The sequence below is a fragment of the Triticum dicoccoides genome, chromosome 7A, assembly GCF_002162155.2.
Source record: "Triticum dicoccoides isolate Atlit2015 ecotype Zavitan chromosome 7A, WEW_v2.0, whole genome shotgun sequence".
Taxonomy (NCBI): domain Eukaryota; kingdom Viridiplantae; phylum Streptophyta; class Magnoliopsida; order Poales; family Poaceae; genus Triticum; species Triticum dicoccoides.
In genome coordinates, this window is record NC_041392.1 from 362606046 (window position 1) to 362628918 (window position 22873).

Here is a 22873-nt window from a genome sequence, read left to right on the forward strand (position 1 = left end):
CGCAACTCAATTACCCCATCTATGACAAAGAGCTATATGCTTTAGTCCGAGTTTTGCGTGAATGGAACATTACCTTCGCCCTCATGAGTTTGTCATCCACACCGACCATGAAACGCTTAAGTACCTTAAGGGTCAAACTAAGTTGAACAAGCGTCATGCTAAGTGGAGTGAATTCATTGAGTCATTTCCTTATATCATCAAGTACATCAAAGGTAAGGAAAATGTTGTGGCGGACGCTCTTTCCCGCATATGCATGCTTGTTACTCAACTTGAATTGGATGTCATTGGCTTTGAGCACATAAAAGACTTGTATGCACATGATCCTACTTTTGCTATTCCTTATGCCAAGTGTTTGACGCATACCTCTTGGGAACGATATTACATCAAAGATGGTTATCTTATGAGAGCTAACAAACTATGCATCCCCGAGTCTTGTCTTCGTTTGTTGCTTTTGCAAGAATCTCATGGAGGAGGACTAATGGGACATTTTGGACGTGACAAGACTATTGCTACGCTCTCCAAGAACTATTTTTGGCCCAAGATGTTCTGCGGCGTCAACCGCTTCACCAACCGATGTTCGACATGTCGCAAAGCTAAATCCAAAGCTCAATCTCAGGGTCTTTATACTCCTCTTCCAGTCCCATATCAACCATGGGAAGATATTAGCATGGATTTTGTGCTTGGATTGCCTAGAACTAGAAATGGAAAGGATTCGGTATTTGTTGTTGTGGACTGATTCTCTAAGATGGCACATTTCATTCCTTGCAACAAGATAGACGATGCTTCACATGTTGCTAATCTCTTCTGTAGGGAAATCTTACGACTACATGGAGTGCCAAAGATGATAGTCTCGGACCGTGACGTCAAGTTCCTAAGCTACTTTTGGAAAACCTTATGCGCCAAGCTCGGAATCAAGCTACTCTTCTCCACAGCTTACCATCCACAAACCGAAGGCAAAACAGAGGTGACTAACCGCACACTCTCCGCTCTACTTTGCGTGCTAATCAACAAGAATATCAATGAGTGGGAGGAGTGTCTACCTATCGCCGAGTTCGCCTACAACCGCACAAGACACTCAACTACCGACAAGTCCTCCTTCGAGGTCGTCTACAGATTCAACCCATTGTCACCATTGGACATTCTCCCTCTACCACTACAAGAGCGCATCAATATGGACGCAAGTGCATGTGTGAACCATCTCAAGAAGGTGCATGAAGATACAAGGCACACCATCGAGCGCCAAGTACAACGACTTGCGACCAAGCTCAACATCAACAAGCACCCCATGGTATTCAACAATGGAGATCTTGTGTGGCTACACCTTCGCAAGGACCGCTTCCCTAACGAACGCAAGTCCAAACTTCTACCACGAGTGGATGGACCCCTCAAGGTGCTTGCACGCTACAACAACAATGCTTACAAGATCGACCTCTCGCACGACAAGTACAACGTGAGTGACATGTTCAACGTCAAGGATCTCTCGCCCTACCATGGTGATGAAGAATTCGATCCGAGGTCGGATCTTTCCCAAGGGAGGGGAGATGACGCGGAGCATCCCAATGTCATCCCCATGGACCTACCTACGTCTCCCACGACACCACTTGGACCAATGACAAGAGCACGAGCCAAGGCTATCGAAGATAAGGTGAACTCGCTCCTATCCGAACTACCACTTTCTATGCATGAGACATGGCTACTACCTCAAGCGGAAACCCTATGTGTGATCAGGTACTTGGAGGAAAGCCACAGATCAGTTATACCCAACGGACAAGACGGTGAGGACACCAAGCTCAATGGACAAGAAGAAGAACTGCTCAAAACTCCCAGGCACCAGACGACCGGCGAACCTCGGACGTCCGACGAACTCCAGGTACTGGACGACCGACGCCCTCCGGACGACCGACGCTACCACACCCGAGCTAAAACGCCAGACTTCCGAAGACCACCGGACGACCGACGCCCCAGACATCCGACCCCGACCGGACGTCTGACCCAAGCCCACCCGAGCTGAATCTACAGGCGCCCGACGAGCACCAGATGTCCGGACCCTCATGAGCCTCCGGACGACCGGTAACCACCGAACGTCTGATGCCTGTGTGCTGATTTCGTGTTGGGCCGAAGCCCATGTACCCCTTCGACCTCTAAGACTATATATAGACCTCCTCCTCCTCTTTTCTAGGGTTAGCGTTGTGATAGCTCATATTAGAGATAGAGCCTCGCTCATCCACATCGGATCTACTCCTTGAGAGAGACTACGGCCCCTCTACGGAGAAGATCCCCTTGGATTCAAGACCCCCTTTTGGGTGGCCCCATCAAGACCTCCTTTGGAGAAGAACCTGTTACCGTGCATCGTCCCTTGTTGACTGTGGATCGTGTGAACTCTTTTGTGTTCGAGAATCTAGCATATGTGTGATCATTCTTGTTGGTTTTAGTGTTCCTCTCATGTTTCCCCTCGTTTTCTTCGTGTTCTTCGCGGGACCGCTTCTTTCGTGAAAGATCGGCCATCTAGGGTTCCACCCTACATCAAGTAGTACTTCTAGCAATATGACACTAAATGAACTGCTGCACGTCCACCGCTTGTAAGCAAAAGTTTCTCCTCGTGCTGTGAGCCACCGCGCATGCGTTTGCGAGGGAGAAGGCATAGTAAGCAAGCTTCTCGTTGTTCTATGAGTTGACGGGATACATCAAAGTTATTTAGTACGTACTCTCTCCAAAAAAGGGTTGACCATATCATGGCTACCATCCCGTGCTCCGTCGTTGAGTACGTGCACTATTCACGTGCCATCGAGGAGAAAAAATATTGCGTAGTAGGTGCCATCAAAGTGCACGACTCACTTACGCACTGCTTATCTGATTATCTCCATTTTCTTGCATGACACGTGCACCTTGATGCTAGATGTCTCATGTGTTGGCAAAAGGATGAACAAAGCTCACGTCAAAAAAGAGAGTGGAAGAACATAGATTCCCTACGACCGAGAAGGAGCAAGGAACCTCGCGGTGGAGCGTCTGCAAGGAACCTTGCGCATTTCCCCCTATTTTTTGCCGCCTGCCCACCTATTTAAAACATAAAAGAGGCTAGCCAACTCGCATGGAGAAGGCTCCCCCGATTGCAGCCTTCGTCGGCCGTCAGATCTGCCCCTCTGGCTCGCTGCACCGTTGGATCTTTACTTGTAGTTAAATCATTTTTCACTTCCCAGTCATTTTCCTTGCCCAATGACGAGTGGGCTCGTCTCAAGCTTGCATTGGCTGTCTCAGTAGCGGGTCATCCTCGGCGGGTGAACCTTTCCTCGCGCGCCACGCATCCCATGGCTAGGGCGAGGAGCCCATTGGACATAACCGCACCAAACCCTAGCCCCCCGTCCACAGCCACCCGCTCCTTCTCACAGCCGCCGCACCATTCCTTCCTTCCGCCCTCCTCCTTCCCAGATCCCCACCACGACGCCGACCTGTAGGCAAAGGGCGATAGCGGCAGCACTCTAGGAGAGAGAAGATGAGAGGGAGAGAGAGAGGAGGGAGAAAGAGAGGAAGAGGAGAGGAGGCACGACATCGGATGGGAGAGTGGCCAAACTGGCTCGCGTCGGCTGGGGCCGCACCCCTCCCCGAAGGGCGGCGATGATGGAGGGATCTGCCGGCGCCATCCAGGCTCCCGACCGATGGACTCGCTGGGTCACCGCCCCTCTTGTGCAGCGGGGACATCCACGGCGGCACGGGGTGGGGACCGAGCGGTGGGGCCCGTGATGCGTTCCGGTCGAGGGATTGGTCGGGTCGGTGCGGGATCTTAGCCATCGTTGATGGATTTCTCGCAACTTGGCTACATGTTGCTTTGGATCCGGTACGATCCCCATCTCTCTCTCTCTCTCTCTCTCTGAGACTCGCCCACGCACTCACTCGCTCACTCTGTTTGTGCACGCGCGTGCCCGCGGTTCACACCCCTGAACCCAAACCCTATGCTGAATCAGGCGAGCTCTCATTGCCGGATCACTGGCCAATCATTGGGTTGGCGGCCACGTCAGTTCCGCACCGCTGCCAGCGACCGCTGTTCTGTTGCCTTGGATTCGGGTGTGGCGTTGGCTGGGAACCGTATGGTGTTTGTCTGACATGCCGTCCGCATCGTGGGGGTTTGGTCGGTTGACTCCAGGTATGAGCAGCTCCAGAGCTTGATGGCTAGATGTGTGCACACATGTAATGGGGTATCATGGTCATGTTGCTTGGTGTGCAGAGGCAACCTCATTTTTGGACCAAAAAGAGGGGCGATGACGATGATGACTGGCTGAAACAATCATGTCTTGAGCAATCAAGACAGCCTTGGCTTGTGGGACTAAACAGAGCTGAAAAAGTCGGTGTCACCGTTGGAGTTGCCCTTAGAGCCTACCCTTACCTCTGTTGTAGCCTGCTCAATTTTATTGTCGATGTTGGATGATCTGTGCCTTGGACGGTCGTTCTGATGAGTGACACTCTGGGACTAGGTCTATTTCAACACACACGAACCCATTGACCTCCCATGTTCCTAGGGAGCGTTGCATGTCAGAAAAGTTAGGGTTTGTGTCATACAAAGTTCTGCATTGACACTAAGAAAGTAAGTGAAAAGCGATATGCCATTTTTTGAGGCTATCTACAATCCCGTTAAAAGGCAACTCCTAAACACTGAAGGGCAATGGAACTCAATTTGTCGGTATCGCAGTTTGATAAATTATATTAGTGGTATTTCTTGGATTTATATAAGAAAAAAAAATAGCCACCTTTGTGTGAATTACAGTGCTAATGATCAGTTCTTTGTATCAGACATGAATGGACAGATTCAAGATTTCCTTTCACCTAGGCTTGGTTAGTTGGCCACTTCAATTCCTATTTTCTGTCATGTAATCTTGATGTCGATACTTCGACATTACATACAGAATATGATGCATTATGTAGAAGTTACTAATGGTCAGAAATTTTCTGGATGTGACGCTTGCTTACTCCTATTCACATTATGTAGAAGTTGCATAAGGAAGAACAAGAATAAGAACATTTGTCAGTTTTTTCATTTGCAGGTTCAACAGCGGGCAATGCTCAAGACAAAGTTGGGTGCACATCATATATATACATATGTTGTCGTGCCTTAATAAATGGAGATGAGCAGAAGTAGAGATGAAATAGGTCGTTCTGTTGCTTCTGTGACCAGTGAGTGTTCATTGCATGCCTGTGTGTCGTTGTGCTCTGATCGGTTGTTTTTTGTGTATTTTTGCAGGTTGCACGATCTCTGCTGTAGCTACGTCGTTCGACTCATCAAGGTTTTCTTCTTTCCTTTCTACTACATGTGTGTGTGTTTTACTTTCAGTATCTTCTGTGTCATGCTGTCTGCCTGGGTGATCTTTTAAATATCTGTATGTCATGCTGATCGTGTAAATGTCCCCGATATGGTTATGGCTTCTTTATTTATGTTGGACTGTTCTGTGAATTGCCACCATGCCACTTGTTGAAAATAGTGTTGTCGAGTGATAATCATTCTTGGCCGTGATTCTTGTTGTGGATGGGATATTGATGCAGATATACCACGAAGGGAAGATCTGCCTCACTGTGCACTTCAGGGGCGCATACACTAGCGATGGTACAGGATTGGCTTCCTGGTGGAATCAGGTGCGCGTCGTCCATGGTGGCCTGTCGTGGGTGTTGGTGGGCGGTTGGAGGCGGCTGTAGCAGGTCGATTTATCTGACTATTGAAAATGAGCTTCAGAATATCTATAGAATGTAGCCCACTTCCAGCCAAATATCAATTATGATAAATCCACCATGTACCATGATCATTTGAACAGTCTTGCTTAAGTTTATGTTAGCCCTGTATGCTAATTTGAGGAGATTGTTAACTTTAAGGTGCGAACATTTATAAAATGATAATTGTACTGGTTTTTGGGGATTTTGTGATTCCTATGGAATTAAGAGGTCATCTATTGGCCTATCCCTATTTGTAATTTCAAATAGTTATTTTTTGGTGCACTTCTATTTTAGAAATGAATCAGTAGCCAATTATGCTTGATGTTTCAAGCAGAACTAGAATTGGTAAAAAACTATCTGTGAAGCATATATGGAGGCGGGAGTCTGGTTTGTTTTTTTGCTATGTGCCTATTTGCTTAAGAAAATACTTGACTGGAGAGGAGATTCCAAATGGAGCTGCATTTTCATGCGTTGGGGGCAGAAGTAGAATAAATAGTAAATCTTGATCTTATGGAGTGATGATTTACATTCTTTGTGTGATGAGATAATACACAACCTAGGTGTTATTTAGCTTGCTGCTGTAGAACAACTGACTATCATGATGTGTAGTTTCTAAATATTGAGTCCTCGAGTTTTAGGGAATGGCGCGCTCTAATTTGGAAGTGGTATTTCCTAATGTATTCACACAGTTAGATATCATATTATATATTTTTTCTCTTACTTGAAATTTCTGCCATGTAAAGCTAGGTTGTCTTTGATTTGTTGTTGTGTTAGGTATTGAACAAACTGGCTTGTTTGGCTAACCTTCCTTTCCTTTTATTTTGCAGGCTCTAGAATCGCTAAGGTTGCTCCTTCTCTGTTCCTTTGGTCAAGGTTTGTCCTTGTCATTCTTTTCTAAGCACTGCACTTTTCTACCCTATTTGTTTACTGCTTATTGTCGTGTTAATTCCTCTATTCCTAATTTTTCCCGGTGTCATGTTTGTGTGTTTGTTTTTGTGGTGCTGCTTATATGTGTGACTACCGTATGATCGTATATATGCTGAAAAGTAAAATGCTTTTTCCTTGGCATGATACATAATTTGTAATGAGATGGTAGTACATCGGTGTATTTACAGGAAAAAATTATAGTCGTATATATATATATATATATATATATATATATATATATGCTGAAAAGAACATTCTTCTACTCTTTCTTGATGTATGCTATCGTATATTGCTTCTCTACTTGCTCAAAATCAAATTTGCATCTATGAAAAGGTAAGAAATTAAGGCCAGTGAGATGGCAGTAGATTGGCATGTTTACAGAAAAACAAATAGCCATGCAAGTTTGAAAGAACATATTTTTACTATTTCTTGCTATATGCATATTTCCCATCTTCTTCCTTCAGAATCAAATGTGTGTCTACTAAAGGATAAGAAATTAAGGCTGCAATTTAAGAATATAATCAAATGTGCATCTACTAAAAGATAAGAAATTAAGGCTGCGATCTAAGAATACTTTTATTTGCCATTCTGAATTTCTATCACAGCACAAAGGAATGAGGAATGGATATAGGAGGCATGGCGCATAGGGGTCAGCCAGGGCACGACGCAGGAGTCTGCCCATCTCCTCTCAAAGTTAGTTCTTGCTCTTCTTGTCCCTACTACCTCGCCTGCCAACTCTCTGATAGAGTATTTTATTTCTACAATGCATTTTATTCTTTGAATAAATTACAATTTTTTCATAGCTTCTTGGCATACTATGGATTGAATTTTTGTGAGAACAAGCAAATGATGGTAGCATTTCCTACAAGATACTAGACATGTAATATGTTGATAGAAGAGAAAATCTACATTTTATTCATGTGAAAATTTAGGGTGGATTTGTGTTTTTTAGAAATGAGGCAACCTTACATGTTGACAGTAAGGTTGATTACCAGTTTAAAAGCTTATGTTTGCAAAGTGTTTCCTGGGATACCCCCCCACTCTCTCTCTTGATTGATATATCCATATATCACAGGGGAATGGTAGTTACTTTTAACAGGGATTGGTGGTTCATCACAATTTTTCTAGTTTCTTTTGTTCTCCAAATGATATAGAAGGCAGTCGTCAAGTTGCATCATCTAATTTCTCGTGATTTTTGTAGGACCTACTATGATGCATATTTGAAAGAGTGCATCTATTGCTTCTGCTGAAAATTGATCTCTATTTGAAGGAGTGCATCTATTGTGCATCTACGCCATAAGACAGTGTGTTGTTTTTTATTCCATGCTCCAAATATTTCATGTCCGATTCATAGACATCCTTGAATGGCTTAACGATGATGGCATGTTTGATGTTCATATTTTTGTCAGCCAAATAATAATAGGTGCACTTGATTGTTTGAGGAAATGCCAACTGAAAGCTAAATTCAGTTAGAATTAGATTTTTGCACGTGTGTTCTTGATGTGATAGAGGCTAAGGTGTCCCGATGTTTCGATGAGATGGTGGCTATCGTTTTCTGTGGGAGTCGACCTTGACAATCCGACTACGAACGTGCGAGACGTCGCGCCTTAGCAATCGCTAAACCAACTTCCGAGGGTTATTGACCATGCCGGAGCACGATCAACCTGACCACGAGGGTCTGTTTCCTGCGAGCAAACGAAGAACAAGCAAGAAACTGAGATTGCAATCGGGATATTGCGAATATAAGATGAAAACTTTATTGATCAAGGTGGGGTTCTGTGACGTCTTGGTCTGGTCCTTGGACACAAACGAAGTACGCGAAGTTGCAGCTATGGCGAACTTTTAATCTAAACAAAACCCAAAGTCTAAACGACGCCCTAAGGGCTGTATATATGGAGGAAGAGGGGGGAATTTCGTGGCCCTTGAGGGTGGGGTCCGAAACCAACCCTAACTCTTGTTTCCCCACACATACTGACTCTAAAAAATAGCTATACTTAAGTATTTCGAAATTACATGGGCCTGGCCCATTAATAAGGTGACGCAGCACCTAGAATAGCCTATGGACGAATATTATGAAGAGGCATCTTGTATATTTCGTCCAAGGCTTCATGCACTTCTTATGGCGGCTTCAAAGTCCTAAAATCATCACTTGTAACTCCGTTCTTGATCCCCTTGCGCATGCCATCAACTCCATGCGTGTTCTTGCTCCAATGTTCATCCTTCTCCAAGCTAGGCCCTTCATTTGTAAGCAAAACAAATGTATCCAATTTAGGCAGCATCATAATCTCATGAACATTAGAATCATTACCAAGAAACGAAAGTACCTGGTAATTTAATTGGCGTGCGCGAGCTCTAGTAATTGGTCTAGTATATGTAACAGTAGGGGCTGTGGGTGTAACAATGGTATTGATGTCCTCATCATCCTCCCCTTCTTGAAATGAAGTCGTCCTCGACGGAAGCGCATCTTCCTCACCCAAATAAGGCTTCAAATCTGCAATGTTAAAAGTGGGACTAACCCCAAAATCTACAGGTAGCTCAAGTTTATATGCATTATCATTTATTTTCTCTAACACCTTAAAAGGACCATCAGCACGTGGCATTAGCTTTGATTTGCGCAGATTAGGAAATCTATCTTTACGCAAATGTAACCAAACAAGATCTCCAGGCGCAAACACAACATGTTTTCTACCCTTATCTCCAGCAAGTTTATATTTAGCATTCATACGCTCAATGTTTTCCTTAGTTAACTCATGCATTTTTAAAATCAATTCAGAACGTTCTTTAGCATCAAAATTAACCTTCTCTGAAGATGGAAGAGGCAACAAATCAATAGGTGCACGAGGTAGGAAACCATACACAATTTCAAAAGGGCACATCTTAGTAGTAGAATGCAATGAACGATTATAAGCAAATTCAATATGAGGCAAGCATTCTTCCCACATTTTCTTGTTATTCTTCAAAACAGCCCTAAGCATAGTAGACAATGTTCTATTGACTACTTCAGTTTGTCCATCAGTTTGGGGGTGACAAGTAGTACTAAAAAGCAGCTTAGTCCCCAACTTAGCCCATAAACTTCTCCAAAAGTGGCTAAGAAATTTAGTATCACGATCTGAAATAATAGAATTTGGCACACCATGTAAGCGAATAATTTCACGAAAGAACAAATCAGCAACATTAACAGCATCATCGCTTTTATGACATGGTATAAAGTGTGCCATTTTCGAGAACCTATCCACGACAACAAATATGCTATCCCTCCCCTTCTTAGTTCGAGGTAAACCTAAAACAAAGTCCATAGATATATCCTCCCAAGGAACACTAGGTACAGGCAAAGGCATATATAAACCATGAGGATTGAGTCGCGACTTAGCTCTTTGACATGTAGTGCAGCGAGCAACAAAACGCTCAACCTCCCGTCTCATCTTTGGCCAAAAGAAATGTGTAGCAAGTATATCCTTCGTCTTCTTGACGCCAAAGTGTCCCATTAATCCTCTTCCATGCGCCTCCTGCAACAACAAAAGACGAACGGAGCTAGCTGGAATGCATAGCTTGTTAGCACGAAACACAAATCCATCGTTAAGAACGAACTTGTTCCAAGTTCTCCCTTCCTTACAATTCTGCAATACATCTTTAAATTCAGCATCATGAACGTATTGATCTTTGATGGTCTCCAAACCAAATATTTTAAAGTCAAGTTGTGAAAGCATAGTATAACGACGAGACAAGGCATCAGCAATAACATTTTCTTTACCCTTCTTGTGTTTAATGACATAAGGGAAAGTCTCAATGAATTCAACCCATTTAGCATGTCTACGGTTCAGTTTTGCTTGACTTTTAATGTGTTTCAAAGATTCATGATCAGAATGTATAACAAATTCCTTGGGCCATAAATAATGTTGCCATGTTTCTAAGGTGCGAACAAGAGCATATAATTCTTTATCATAAGTAGAATAGTTCAGACTAGGCCCACTCAATTTTTCAGAAAAGTATGCAATAGGTTTTCCATCTTGTAATAACACACCTCCTAATCCAATTCCACTAGCATCACATTCAAGCTCAAAAGTCTTATTGAAATGAGGAAGTTGGAGTAAAGGAGCATGTGTCAACTTATCTTTCAATACCGTGAAGGCTTCTTCCTGTGCGATACCCCAAACAAAAGGCACATCCTTCTTTGTAAGCTCGTTGAGAGGTGCAGCAATGGTGCTGAAAGCTCTCACAAAACGCCTATAGAAACCAGCGAGGCCAAGGAAACTCCTCACTTGTGTGACCGTTTTGGGCTGCGGCCAACTCTCAATAGCTTCAATCTTGGCTTTATCAACTTCAATTCCCTGTGGAGTAACAAACGTGCATCACGTAGAGCAATAAAAACAGCACGTAAATGTTCCAAATGTTCCTCCAAAGATTTGCTATAAATCAATATGTCATCAAAGTAAACTACCACAAATCGTCCAATGAAAGCACGTAAAACTTCGTTCATTAACCTCATGAAAGTACTAGGTGCATTAGTTAACCCAAAAGGCATGACTAACCACTCATATAATCCAAACTTAGTTTTAAATCCTGTTTTCCATTCATCTCCCAATTTCATACGAATTTGATGGTATCCACTACGCAAATCAACTTTGGAGAATATTGTAGAGCCACTCAATTCATCAAGCATATCATCTAGCCTAGGAATAGGATGACGATAACGAATAGTAATATTATTTATGCCTCTACAATCAACGCACATACGCGACGTACTGATGAGGACATCAATACAATTGTTACACCCACAACCCCTGCTGCTATACATACTGGACCAATTACTAGAGCTCGTGCACGCCAACTAAATTACCAGGTACTTTCGTTTCTTGGTAATGATTCTAATGTTCATGAGAATATGATGCTGCCTAAATTGGATACATTTGTTTTGCTTAGAAATGAAGGGCCTAGCTTGGAGAAGGATGAACATTGGAGCAAGAACAAGCATGGAGATGATGGCATGCGCAAGGGGAACAAGAACGGAGTTACAAGTGATGATTTCAGGACTTTGAAGCCACCATAATGGGTGCATGAAGCCTTGGACGAAATATACAAGATGCCACTTCATAAATTTCGTCCCGAGGCTATTTTAGGTGCTGCGTCACCTTATTATTGGGCCAGGCCCATGTAATTTCGAAATACTTATAGTATAGGCTATTTTTAGAGTCCGTATGTGTGGGGAAACAAGAGATAGGGTTGATTTCGGACCCCTCCACCAAGGGCCACGAAATCCCCCCCCTCTTCCTCCATATATACAGCCCTTAGGGCATCGTTTAGACTTTGGGTTTTGTTTAGATTAAAAGTTCGCCATAGCTGCAACTTCGCGTACTTCGTTTGTGTTCAACGACCAGACAAAGGCGTCACAGAACCCCATCTTGATCAATAAAGCTTTCATCTTATATTCGCAATATCCAGATTGCAATCTTAGTTTCTTGCTTGTTCTTCGTTTGCTCGCAGGAAACAGACCCTCGTGGTCAGGTTGATCGTGCTCCGGCGTGGTCAATAACCTCTCGGAGTTGGTTTAGCGATTGCTAAGGCGCGACGTCCTCGCACGTTCGTAGTCGGATCGTCAAAGTCGACTTCCACCAAAGCGAAATCCACCATCTCATCGAAAGACGGGACACCTTTGCCTCTATCACGTACCATCCTTTTTCGGCACTAAAATGATAGGAACAGCACAAGGACTAAGGGATTCGCGTATATAACCTTTGTCGAGCAGTTCTTGTACTTGACGCATAATCTCCTTCGTCTCCTCTGGATTGGTACGGTATGGTGCACGGTTGGGTAGCGAAGCACCGGGAATTAAGTCAATTTGATGCTCAATCCCTCGAATAGGTGGTAATCCCAGTGGCACGTCTTGTGGAAAGACGTCAGTGAACTCCTGCAAAATGTTAGTGACAGCAGGGGGCAAAGAGGAAGGCACGTCCTCGAATGAAAATAATGCCTCTTTGCACACAAAGGCATAGCAAACAGATTTGCTGAAATCTAGCTCATCAATATCAGATTTGGTGGCAAGTAAACATGCACTTTTCAATTTAATTTCAGAAACAACAGTAGATGGTTTATTATTAGACTTCATTTGGTGCTCAAATTCTTTTGCCACAATCTGATTTTCACTCTTATTTGTCTCCTGTTTTGCTTTATTAGCTCTATTAATATCATCTTTCAAAATGGAATCAGGAGTCATAGGAAGCAAAGTAATATTTTTATCGTTATGAACAAGAGTATACTATTGTTTCTACCATGGTGTACAGAATTTTTATCAAATTGCCATGGTCTACCAAGTAATAAGGAACAGGCTTGCATAGGTACCACATCACAATCAACATAATCAGCATATGTAGAGATACTAAAATGCACACGAACAGTACGTGTTACCTTAACCTTGCCGCTGTTGTTGAACCATTGGATGTAGTAAGGATGTGGATGTGGTCTTGTGGTGAGAGATAGCTTCTCCACCATCTCCATGCTAGCCAAGTTATTGCAGCTCCCTCCATCTATGATCACGCGAACAGAACGTTCCTTCACAACTCCCTTTGTATGGAACAAATTATGCCTCTGATTTTGCTCAGCTTGTGTAACCTGCACACTCAAAACACGTTGAGCAACTAAACATTCATACCTGTCAGCATCTTCAGGAGCCATGTATTGCGTCTCATGATTAGAATCATCTCCACCGTGTTCGTCACGTGTAATAAGAGCCAAAGTCTCCTCATCATAGTCACTAGCAAACTCATACCCACCATTCCCAGTAACAATCATCACATGCTTAGATGGGCATTCTCTCGCATAATGACCTCACCCTTGCAACGTCGACAAATAATATCATGTGTTTGCCCTGTTGATGCCATGGATGAAGAAGAGCTCTTTGCAGGCCCAGAAGGTGTGCTCTTGGCAACCCAATTGGATTCACCTTCAAATTCATCTGGAGCGTTGAGTTACGGACGAAACAATCTGACGTTGCAGCAGAATCCGAGTCAAACTACAAGCCCAAAGGTGTTGCATCACCTCCACTTGGGACCATGAGCCTTGTACGACCTAGGGTTAGTTTTAGGCTGCCTTGCGACGTCCTCCCACCTCCTTGGCCGCCACCCCTTGCTCCTATATAAGTAGATCCATCTAGTAGCTTTTTCCTTGGGATTTGTTTAGTTAAAAGTTAGCCATTGCAACTTCGTGTACTTCATTTGTGTCCAACGACCAGACCAAGACCGCTTCGGATCCCCACCATTATCAATACTTCATATATATTCGCAATATTTAGATTGCTTTATCATATTCTTGCTCGTTCTTCAATTGCTTGCAGGAATAGACCTTCGTGGTCAGGCTGATCATGCTTCCAGCATCGTCAGTAACCTCAGGAGATTGGTTTAGCGATTGCTAAGGCGCAACCTCGTGCACGTTTGTAGTCGGATCGTCAAAGTCGTCTCCACCAAATCGATAATTATCATCTCATCGAAAGATCGGGACCCTCGCCTTTATCAAGTGGTATCAGAACAAAGATGTAGCTGATGTAGGTACGGATGTTGACAATGTACCATACTCTTGAGATGATATCGCGCTCACAATCCAAGGTGGGGCTGCTCTAGTAGGTGCAATAGTGGAGTAACCAACCGGCGGTGGTGAGCATGAACTGGAATAGTAGTTGTTGTAGTCACCCAATGCATCCTCCTACATTTATCTCTCAAAGGTACAAGCACGGACATACATACTTGATATCTTGTAGACTGTACAACATGTGAACATCCTTCTGTCTGTTTATAAACAGGGTGACGATCCGTTCTGGAAGAAGAAACCCACAGAGAAAGCTACAAAGCCCTCTCGCCCCGAAACAAAAACCGTTAAGAAAACCTCAAAGCAGAAGGCCGCTGAACGCATCAGCATGGAATTGGATGACGACACAGATGAACCGGAAGTTGAGGTAGAACTTGATTCACTTGGTTCCCTATTTATGCATCTCATTAACAATGATGTTTATCAGGAGGGCGCGGAAGGCAGCCAAGCTGACGATGTAGAGGTAATTGTCCTTTCCTCCGGTTCAGATTCTCTGCCAACGCAAAAAATCCATCAAGCGATCCGGAAAGTAAGCTTTTCACATCCTCTTGCTCACTTGGATCCAACATTTATTTTGAAGAAGCAGCAGCACGAAGCTCGCCGTACAACCCGACACAGCGGCTAAAAGGTCACCTCGACCGGTTTACCTGACACCCTGGTTCGAAAGCGCCGATCCGAGGTCTCACCTCCTTCTGACAATTCTTACCCCAAGGCAGGTTATTTCCGACAACCTATTAATCCGTCCGATTCAAATTATCAGGTGACACCTCCCTCATCCTCTGGCGAGTCAACAACAACCCAACTCCCTCCTCTCAAAACTATAGCTAGGTAAGTACTCAAACCCTTTCTTTGAACATTTTCATACCTTGAATACTATGCTTAATTTTCACCTCTTTTATTTTTGTTTGTAGAGCCAAAGCCAGACCCATCAAAAAAACCCGGGTGAACAATCCGTCTGAAGACCAGGTGGTTCTTGAACAGGAGCAAACAGGTGAACCAGAACAGACGGCTGAACCGGAGGGTCCAAATTCAGAAGCCCCATTTGACGAACCACCCCCTCAAGATCTAAATATTGTTAATCAACCAGAAGCTGACACTGCTATACCTGACAGTGAACCGACAGATCCAATCCGGGCTGACGACAGGTCTTCTAGTCCGGTGAGAGCTATTGACACTCCACCATCACCCATAAAAACTACTGGAGGCCAAGGAGACGATGTTATCATTACCGGTATGAGTCACAACTCTCCTGGCCATCTTGTAATCTTGGCCAAACATAGTGCCAAGGAAGAGCGTGCTTCCATGAAGAAGGGCAAATGGAGCACTAACTTATCAAGCTACGCCCATCTCAGCACTGAAGAACTCCACTCCGCCTTTTTAAACCGCCTACACTCAAACCATGATTATGAAGCCGGTTTGGTGAACCTGATGAAGGAACTCTATGAGGTATTTTCATCACCATTCCTTTCTTGAGTCCAAAGTCTAAACATCAGCCCAAGTAGCCCCCAAGGGCTGGTTTACGATGTTAATCATAAACCAGGACTTTGTAATATCTTAATCCTTGCATGCCGATCCTCAATATGTCAAGTCCTCGGCAAAAACAAAACTGATACTTTATCATTGTATTCCTGTAGTTTTCATCGGTGTAGCCCCCAAGGGCCGGTTTAGCTTTTGCGAGGTAAACCGGGTCTTGAATCAATGTGTCAGTTTTGAATAGATGTACATTAGCCCCCAAGTGTTAAGGATAATGCTTGCATTGTACTTGAGACTTGTGAAAGATTTGTTGATAATAGAGAAAATAGGCATTAGCCCCCAAGTACAAAGTGCATAACTTGTTATATGCTTGGTACTTAGAAAATACATATCCTGTTGTTGACATATCTTCACCTTTGCAGGCCGAGCTGAGTAAGAGGGATGCTCAAACCGCTGATCTTCAAGAGAACGTAAAGTCCCAACAAGTAGAGGCTTCCAAAGCCAAAGAGGAGCTGACCAATGCCCTGGCAGCTATGGAGAAGTTGAAAGATACTTTCAACAAGGAACGTGCTGACTGGGAAACAAAAAAGGCTGGTTTAACCAGGAAAGCCAAGGACGCAGAAGCAGCCTTGAAGCCAGTGGTAGACGAATTGACCGGCTTGAAGCGGCAGATTGATGCCATGACGTCCGCTGTGTTTGGTAAGTACCTCCTCATGCCGTTTGTCTAATTCATAAGATCTTATCATTGACCGGTTTACTGATACTAAACCATGACAGGCACCCATATTTCTCATCTGGGCTCTGACATGCGGATGAAGCTTAAAGCGGCGTACACCTTAATGGAACAACTATATTCTGGATCCCAGCGTGCTATTTGCACTGCAGCATACAACAAGCCGGTGCCATCATTGATAAAGGAAATCCTTGAGAAGCTGGCCATGCTACCTACCTGGATTACAGAACTGAAGAAAGAAGCCGCAAGAGCCGGAGCGCTGACCGCACTAATCCGGGCCAAGGCATGGATTTCGGATCTTGAAGCGGCATATATCATTAAAGGATATCTAGGTGTGAAGGAGGACGGTTCAGACTTCAACAATGATGATCTCCGAAAGCTGACAAAGGAGATGCGACCAATAGCCAGCAAACTGGCGGAGGACACAGACTTATCTCATTTCCAGCCGGTTTACGATGCTGAAGGAAAGAGACAGCATGCCATGATCCATGATGTTGAAGAACTTGTGCCTCCAATCCGTAAGCATACTTACGCTCCTGACATTGACCCCTCCAGCCTTATCCATGAAGAGGCCGTGTTTCAAGCTTTAACCGGAATCGATTGGTCAACGGTTGATTTCCAGCGTCTAGGGAGGGATGAAGAGGAGGTGACTGTACAAGATGATCCTCAATCGTCAAGCCGTCCCGATGAAGCGTCCTAAATCGGCGACCGGTTTATCAGCTACAGTCTGTCACTGCTTGAAACAATTTTTCAATTTGGGCCGTTTTGAAGCTCCTTGTAATAGGATAGCAGAAACACCTTTATCTGCCATGCCATCGAGCATGCTTGTGTTGCCTGATATTGTGAAAACTTGTTCCACTTTTGGGATCTATTTATGCATAGTCCATTATACTTTGTGTTCCTACATATAAGAACTTGAAAGCGTCCTAGTGGCTTACCACTAGACGGGTCATGGTATCCAAAAAGATATACATAACTTGGATGGATAACCAAGATTTATATTAACCAGATAAAATAAATAATATCCGTGACATACCTCATTGGCTGACCAACTGCTTGTATGGAAAAGGTGAAAAAACACCAATCTGGAGTGTTGTCAACTCCTTACCCTCTTGCCGGTTCATATAGAAACCATATTGGGCTATAATAGCCGCATAATGCTGGTGACATCTAGTCAAAAACCAGATCGAAAGGATATACTACCAATTTAAAACTGATCATGTACTGACAACTAAGCGTTGAAAGTCATGCCGGGTTGTAAAGAACACTGGTTTATCCAAAAAATAGTCATGAATCCCTTATCATAAAAAAAGCAAAGACAAGAAATATACAAGGCTTTTCATGGGCTGCCAGGCCCTAAATCGAGGCTTTTCATGGGCTGCCAGGCCGCTGAGTTAAACCATTTTGCAAAGCCTGTTAAGATGGACCTCAATCTTTAACCAATCATCGTTTTAACTTTGAGAAGTTCAGGGTCCATGGGATTGACTTGTCAAACATTAGATGGGTCATACCAGGTTTACCTGGACGGAGTGTCTTACTTAAAGAGGCAGGATAACCCGGTGTTTTAGGTGAATACACCTGGCTTCCAAGCCTAGCTTGATAGCCTATTACAAGGGTTCAAGCTCACTGTTCTTTGAGAAGCAGGGAGCCCCTAGGTAATATGTGAGCTATGCTTAGTGGTTACCTATGTTTGAACTGTGCTTAATGCAACAGATTCTCTTTGGCTCCACATAATTTCCTTTTGGCTTTAAAGCCTATCAAGAGGTGTAGCTATGGTGTGAAGACAACCAAGCCCCCTAGTGATATCCCTTTATGGTTTTAAACCGATCAAGAGGTGTAGCTATGGTTCGGATATGACCAGGCCCCCTAGTGATTTTCTTTATATCAGTGCGACCGTATAGGCTGGTTTTAACAAAACTCCGCTTTGTCAGTAGAAACTCTTGTAGGCTCACACATGATGTAAAAAGAACAAAGACCCCGCTTTATTCGAGGCTCCGGTTTATTATATAATACATACATTGTCATAAATATGTACATAAGAAGAGCCTGTGGCTCAAGTATAGTAAGGCCGAAGAAGAGCTATATTCCACGGCCGCTTGGTCTCCTCCTCCGATTTACGTGAGTTCTTGTGCTCTCGAACATCAATGAGGTAGTATGACCCGTTGTGCAGATTCTTGCTGACCACAAAAGGTCCTTCCCAAGGTGGGGATAACTTGTTCATATCAGTCTGATCCTGGATGAGCCGGAGCACCAGATCGCCCTCTTGAAAAGTTCTGGTCCTAACCCGGTGGCTGTGATAACGTCGGAGATCTTGTTGATAAATCGCCGAACGTGCTGCTGCGAGATCACGCTCCTCATCTAACAGGTCCAGTGAGTCCTGACGTGCCTTCTCATTGTCAGCTTCAACATAAGCTGCCACACGGGGCGAGTCGTGACGGATGTCACTAGGAAGAACCGCCTCTGCTCCATAAACTATGAAGAAAGGTGTGTAACCCGTAGATCTGTTAGGTGTGGTGTTGATGCTCCATAACATAGATGGTAACTCCTCCACCCAACAACCCGGTGTCCGCTTTAAAGGAACCATAAGCCGGGGTTTAATACCTCGCAAAATTTCTTGATTTGCCCTCTCCGCTTGACCATTATATTGGGGGTGAGCCACTGATGCTACATCAAGCCGGATGTGCTCACGTTGGCAAAATTCCTCCATCTCACCCTTTGATAGATTAGTACCATTATCAGTTATAATACTGTGTGGAAAGCCAAATCGGAATATCACCTTTTTTATGAACTGAACCGCCGTGGCCGCATCACACTTACTGACTGGCTCTGCTTCTACCGATTTGGTAAACTTGTCAACTGCCACTAACAGGTGAGTCTTTTTGTCCTTGGATCTCTTAAAGGGTACAACCATATCAAGCCCCCAAGTTGCAAACGGCCAAGTGATTGGAATCATTCTCAACTCCTGAGCCTGAACATGAGCGTGACGTGCAAATTTTTGACAGCCGTCACACCTTTTGACTAAATCCTCAACATCAGCATGAGCTATCAACCAATAGAAACCGTGACGAAAAGCCTTAGCTACCAAGGATTTTGAACCGGCATGGTGACCACAATCTCCTTCATGGATTTCTCACAAAATTTCACAACCCTCTTGAGGAGATACACAACGCTGAATTACCCCTGTGACGTTGTAACGATGTAACTCCCCATTGATTATGGTCATTGACTTGGAACGTCGGATTATCTGCCGGGCCGAGGTTTCATCCTCCGGTAACTCGCCCCGGTTCATGTAAGCCAGGTACGGGATTGTCCAATCCGGTATAACATGCAAAGCTGCCACCAATTGAGCCTCCGGGTTAGGAACAACCAACTCCTCCTCTGTTGGTATCTTGACTGACGGATTATGCAGTACGTCGAGGAAGACATTTGGTGGGACCGGTTTACGCTGAGAGCCAAGGCGGCTTAAAGCGTCCGCCGCTTCATTCTTTTGCCGGTCTATATGGTCAACTTGATAACCCTTGAAATGACCAGCCACTATGTCCACCTCTCGTCGATACGCAGCCATGAGTGGGTCCTTAGAATCCCAGGTGCCCGATACCTATTGAGCCACCAGGTCTGAGTCACCGAAGCACTTAACCCGGCTTAAGTTCATCTCCTTAGCCATCCGAAGACCGTGGAGTAGGGCCTCGTACTCAGCTGCATTGTTAGTACAAGGGAACATTAAGCGAAGAACATAACAAAATTTGTCACCTCGTGGGGAAGTTAATATAACTCCAGCCCCCAAGCCCTCCAATTGCCTGGACCCATCAAAGTGAATAGTCCAATATGTGTTATCTGGCTTTTCCTCTGGTGCCTGCAACTCTGTCCAATCATTGATGAAGTCCATGAGTGCTTGAGATTTGATTGCTATACGAGGTGTATACTTGAGCCCGTGAGGTCCAAGCTCAATAGCCCACTTGGCAATCTGGCCGGTTGCTTCTCTGTTTTGAATGATATCTCCCAGAGGGGCGGAACTGACCACTGTAATAGGATGACCCTGAAAATAATGTTTGAGCTTCCGGCTTGCCATAAACACCCCATACACCACCTTCTGCCAATGTGGATACCTCTGCTTTGATTCGATAAGCACCTCACTGATATAATAAACCGACCGTTGAACTGGATATTACTTTCCAGCCTCCTTGCGTTCCACAACAATAGCCACACTAACAGCCCTGGCATTAGCAGCCACATACAGCAGTAAAGGCTCTTTATCGATCGGAGCTGCAAGCACAGGCGGTTCAGCTAACTGCCACTTCAGATCCTCAAACACTTTATCAGCCGCATCGCTCCAGACAAAGTCATCCATTTTCTTTAACATCTGGTATAAAGGGATAGCCTTCTCCCCGAGACGACTAATAAACCGGCTCAAAGCCGCAATCCGGCCGGCTAAACGTTGAACATCATTGATACACGCCGGTTTAGCCAAAGACATGATTGCTGAATTTTTTTTCCAGATTAGCCTCAATGCGCATGTTTGATACCAGAAAGCCCAAGAGTTTGCCTGCCGGTACATCAAAGACACATTTGTCTGGATTGAGCATCATCTTGTAAACCCGGAGGTTGTCAAAGGTTTCTCTCAGGTCATATATCAATGTTTCCTCTTTCCTGGACTTTATCGCAATATCATCCACATATGCATGAACATTGCGCCCAATCTGTTTATGAAGACAATTCTGAACACAACGTTGATAAGTCGCCTGGGCACTCTTGATCCCAAAGGGCATGGAGACATAGAAGAAGGCTCCAAAGGGAGTTATAAAAGCTGTCTTCTCCTGGTCCTTAACTGCCATTTTGATCTGATGGTAACCCGAATAAGCATCCAAAAAACACAAACAGTCACAACCCGCCGTATCATCAATAATCTGATCAATACGAGGGAGGGCAAAGGGATCTGTTGGGCAAGCCTTGTTCAAGTCTGTGTAGTCCACACACGTACGCCAAGTGCCATTTTTCTTGAGAACTAGCACTGGATTAGCCAACCACTCCGGGTGAAAGACCTCCACTATAAACCCTGCGGCCAACAACCGAGCTACCTCTTCACCAATAGCCTTGCGCCTTTCTTCGTTGAAGCGGCGGAGAAACGGTCTGACCGATTTAAACTTAGGAACAATATTAAGTGCGTGCTCAGCGAGTTCCCTCGGTACACCTGACATGTCAGAAGGCTTCCATGCAAAGATGTCCCGGTTCTCACGGATGAACTCGATGAGCGCGCTTTCCTATTCGAGATCCAGGTTAGCGCTGATGCTGAACTGCTTGGATGAATCGCCAGGAACAAAATCAACCATCTTAGTGTCTGTGGCCGATTTAAACTTCAACGCCGGATCATGCTCCGTAGTTGGCTTTTTCAAAGAAGTCATATCTGCCGGATCAACCTTGTCTTTGTAAAACTTCAGTTCTTCCATGGCACAAACCGACTCAGCATAAGCCGCATCACCTTCCTCGCATTCCAAAGCAATCTTCCTGCTTCCATGTACTGTGATGGTCTTGCCATGAACTTGCCTCAAATGTACTATGACCTGGCATCTTAAGCTGCAAATAAACATAACACGGCCTTGCCATGAACTTGGCATAAGCCGGTCGCCCAAACAGAGCATGATACGGACTCTTGATTTTCACTACCTCAAAAGTCAATGTTTCTGACCTTGAATCATGATCATCTCCAAAGGCCACCTCGAGGGCTATCTTGCCCACTAGATATGCAGATTTACCGGGCACCACACCATAAAAAACGGTGGTTGACGGTTTAAGATTCTTATCTGTCAACCCCATATGGCGGAAGGTATCATAGTAGAGAATACTGATAGTGCTTCCCCCATCCATGAGCACCTTGGTGAACTTGTACCCCCCAACTTGAGGTGCCACCACTAAGGCCAGATGACCTGGATGGTCAACCCGGGGTGGGTGATCCTCTCTATTCCATAAAATGGGTTGCTCAGACCAGTGCAAATACCGAGGCACAACCGGTTCAACAGAGTTCACTGGCCTCTTGTGAAGCTTCTGATCACGCTTGCACAAGCTAGTGGTGAAGACATGATACTGCCCACTATTTAACTATTTCGGATTGCTCTGATAACCTGACTGCTGCTATTGCTGATTCCCCTGATGGTTATAACCTCCCTGGTTGCCATGGTTCCCTTGATTGCTATGTCCGGTTTGATTGCCCTGAAATCCTGAACCGGAGCTGCCGCCTCCATAGCCCGGCCCATGAAAACCACCTCCTGAACCGCTGGGCGGGCCATTGTTGTACTGAAACATATTGGAGTTCTTGAATTCTCGCATGATATAACAATCCTTCCAAAGATGTGACGCTGGCTTCTCCTTTGATCCATGCTTTGGACAAGGTTGATTTAACAGGCGCTCCAGATTGGGGCCTGAACCTCCGCCCCTCTGGGGTTGCTTGCCCTTACGATGCCGACCGTTATCCTGAGC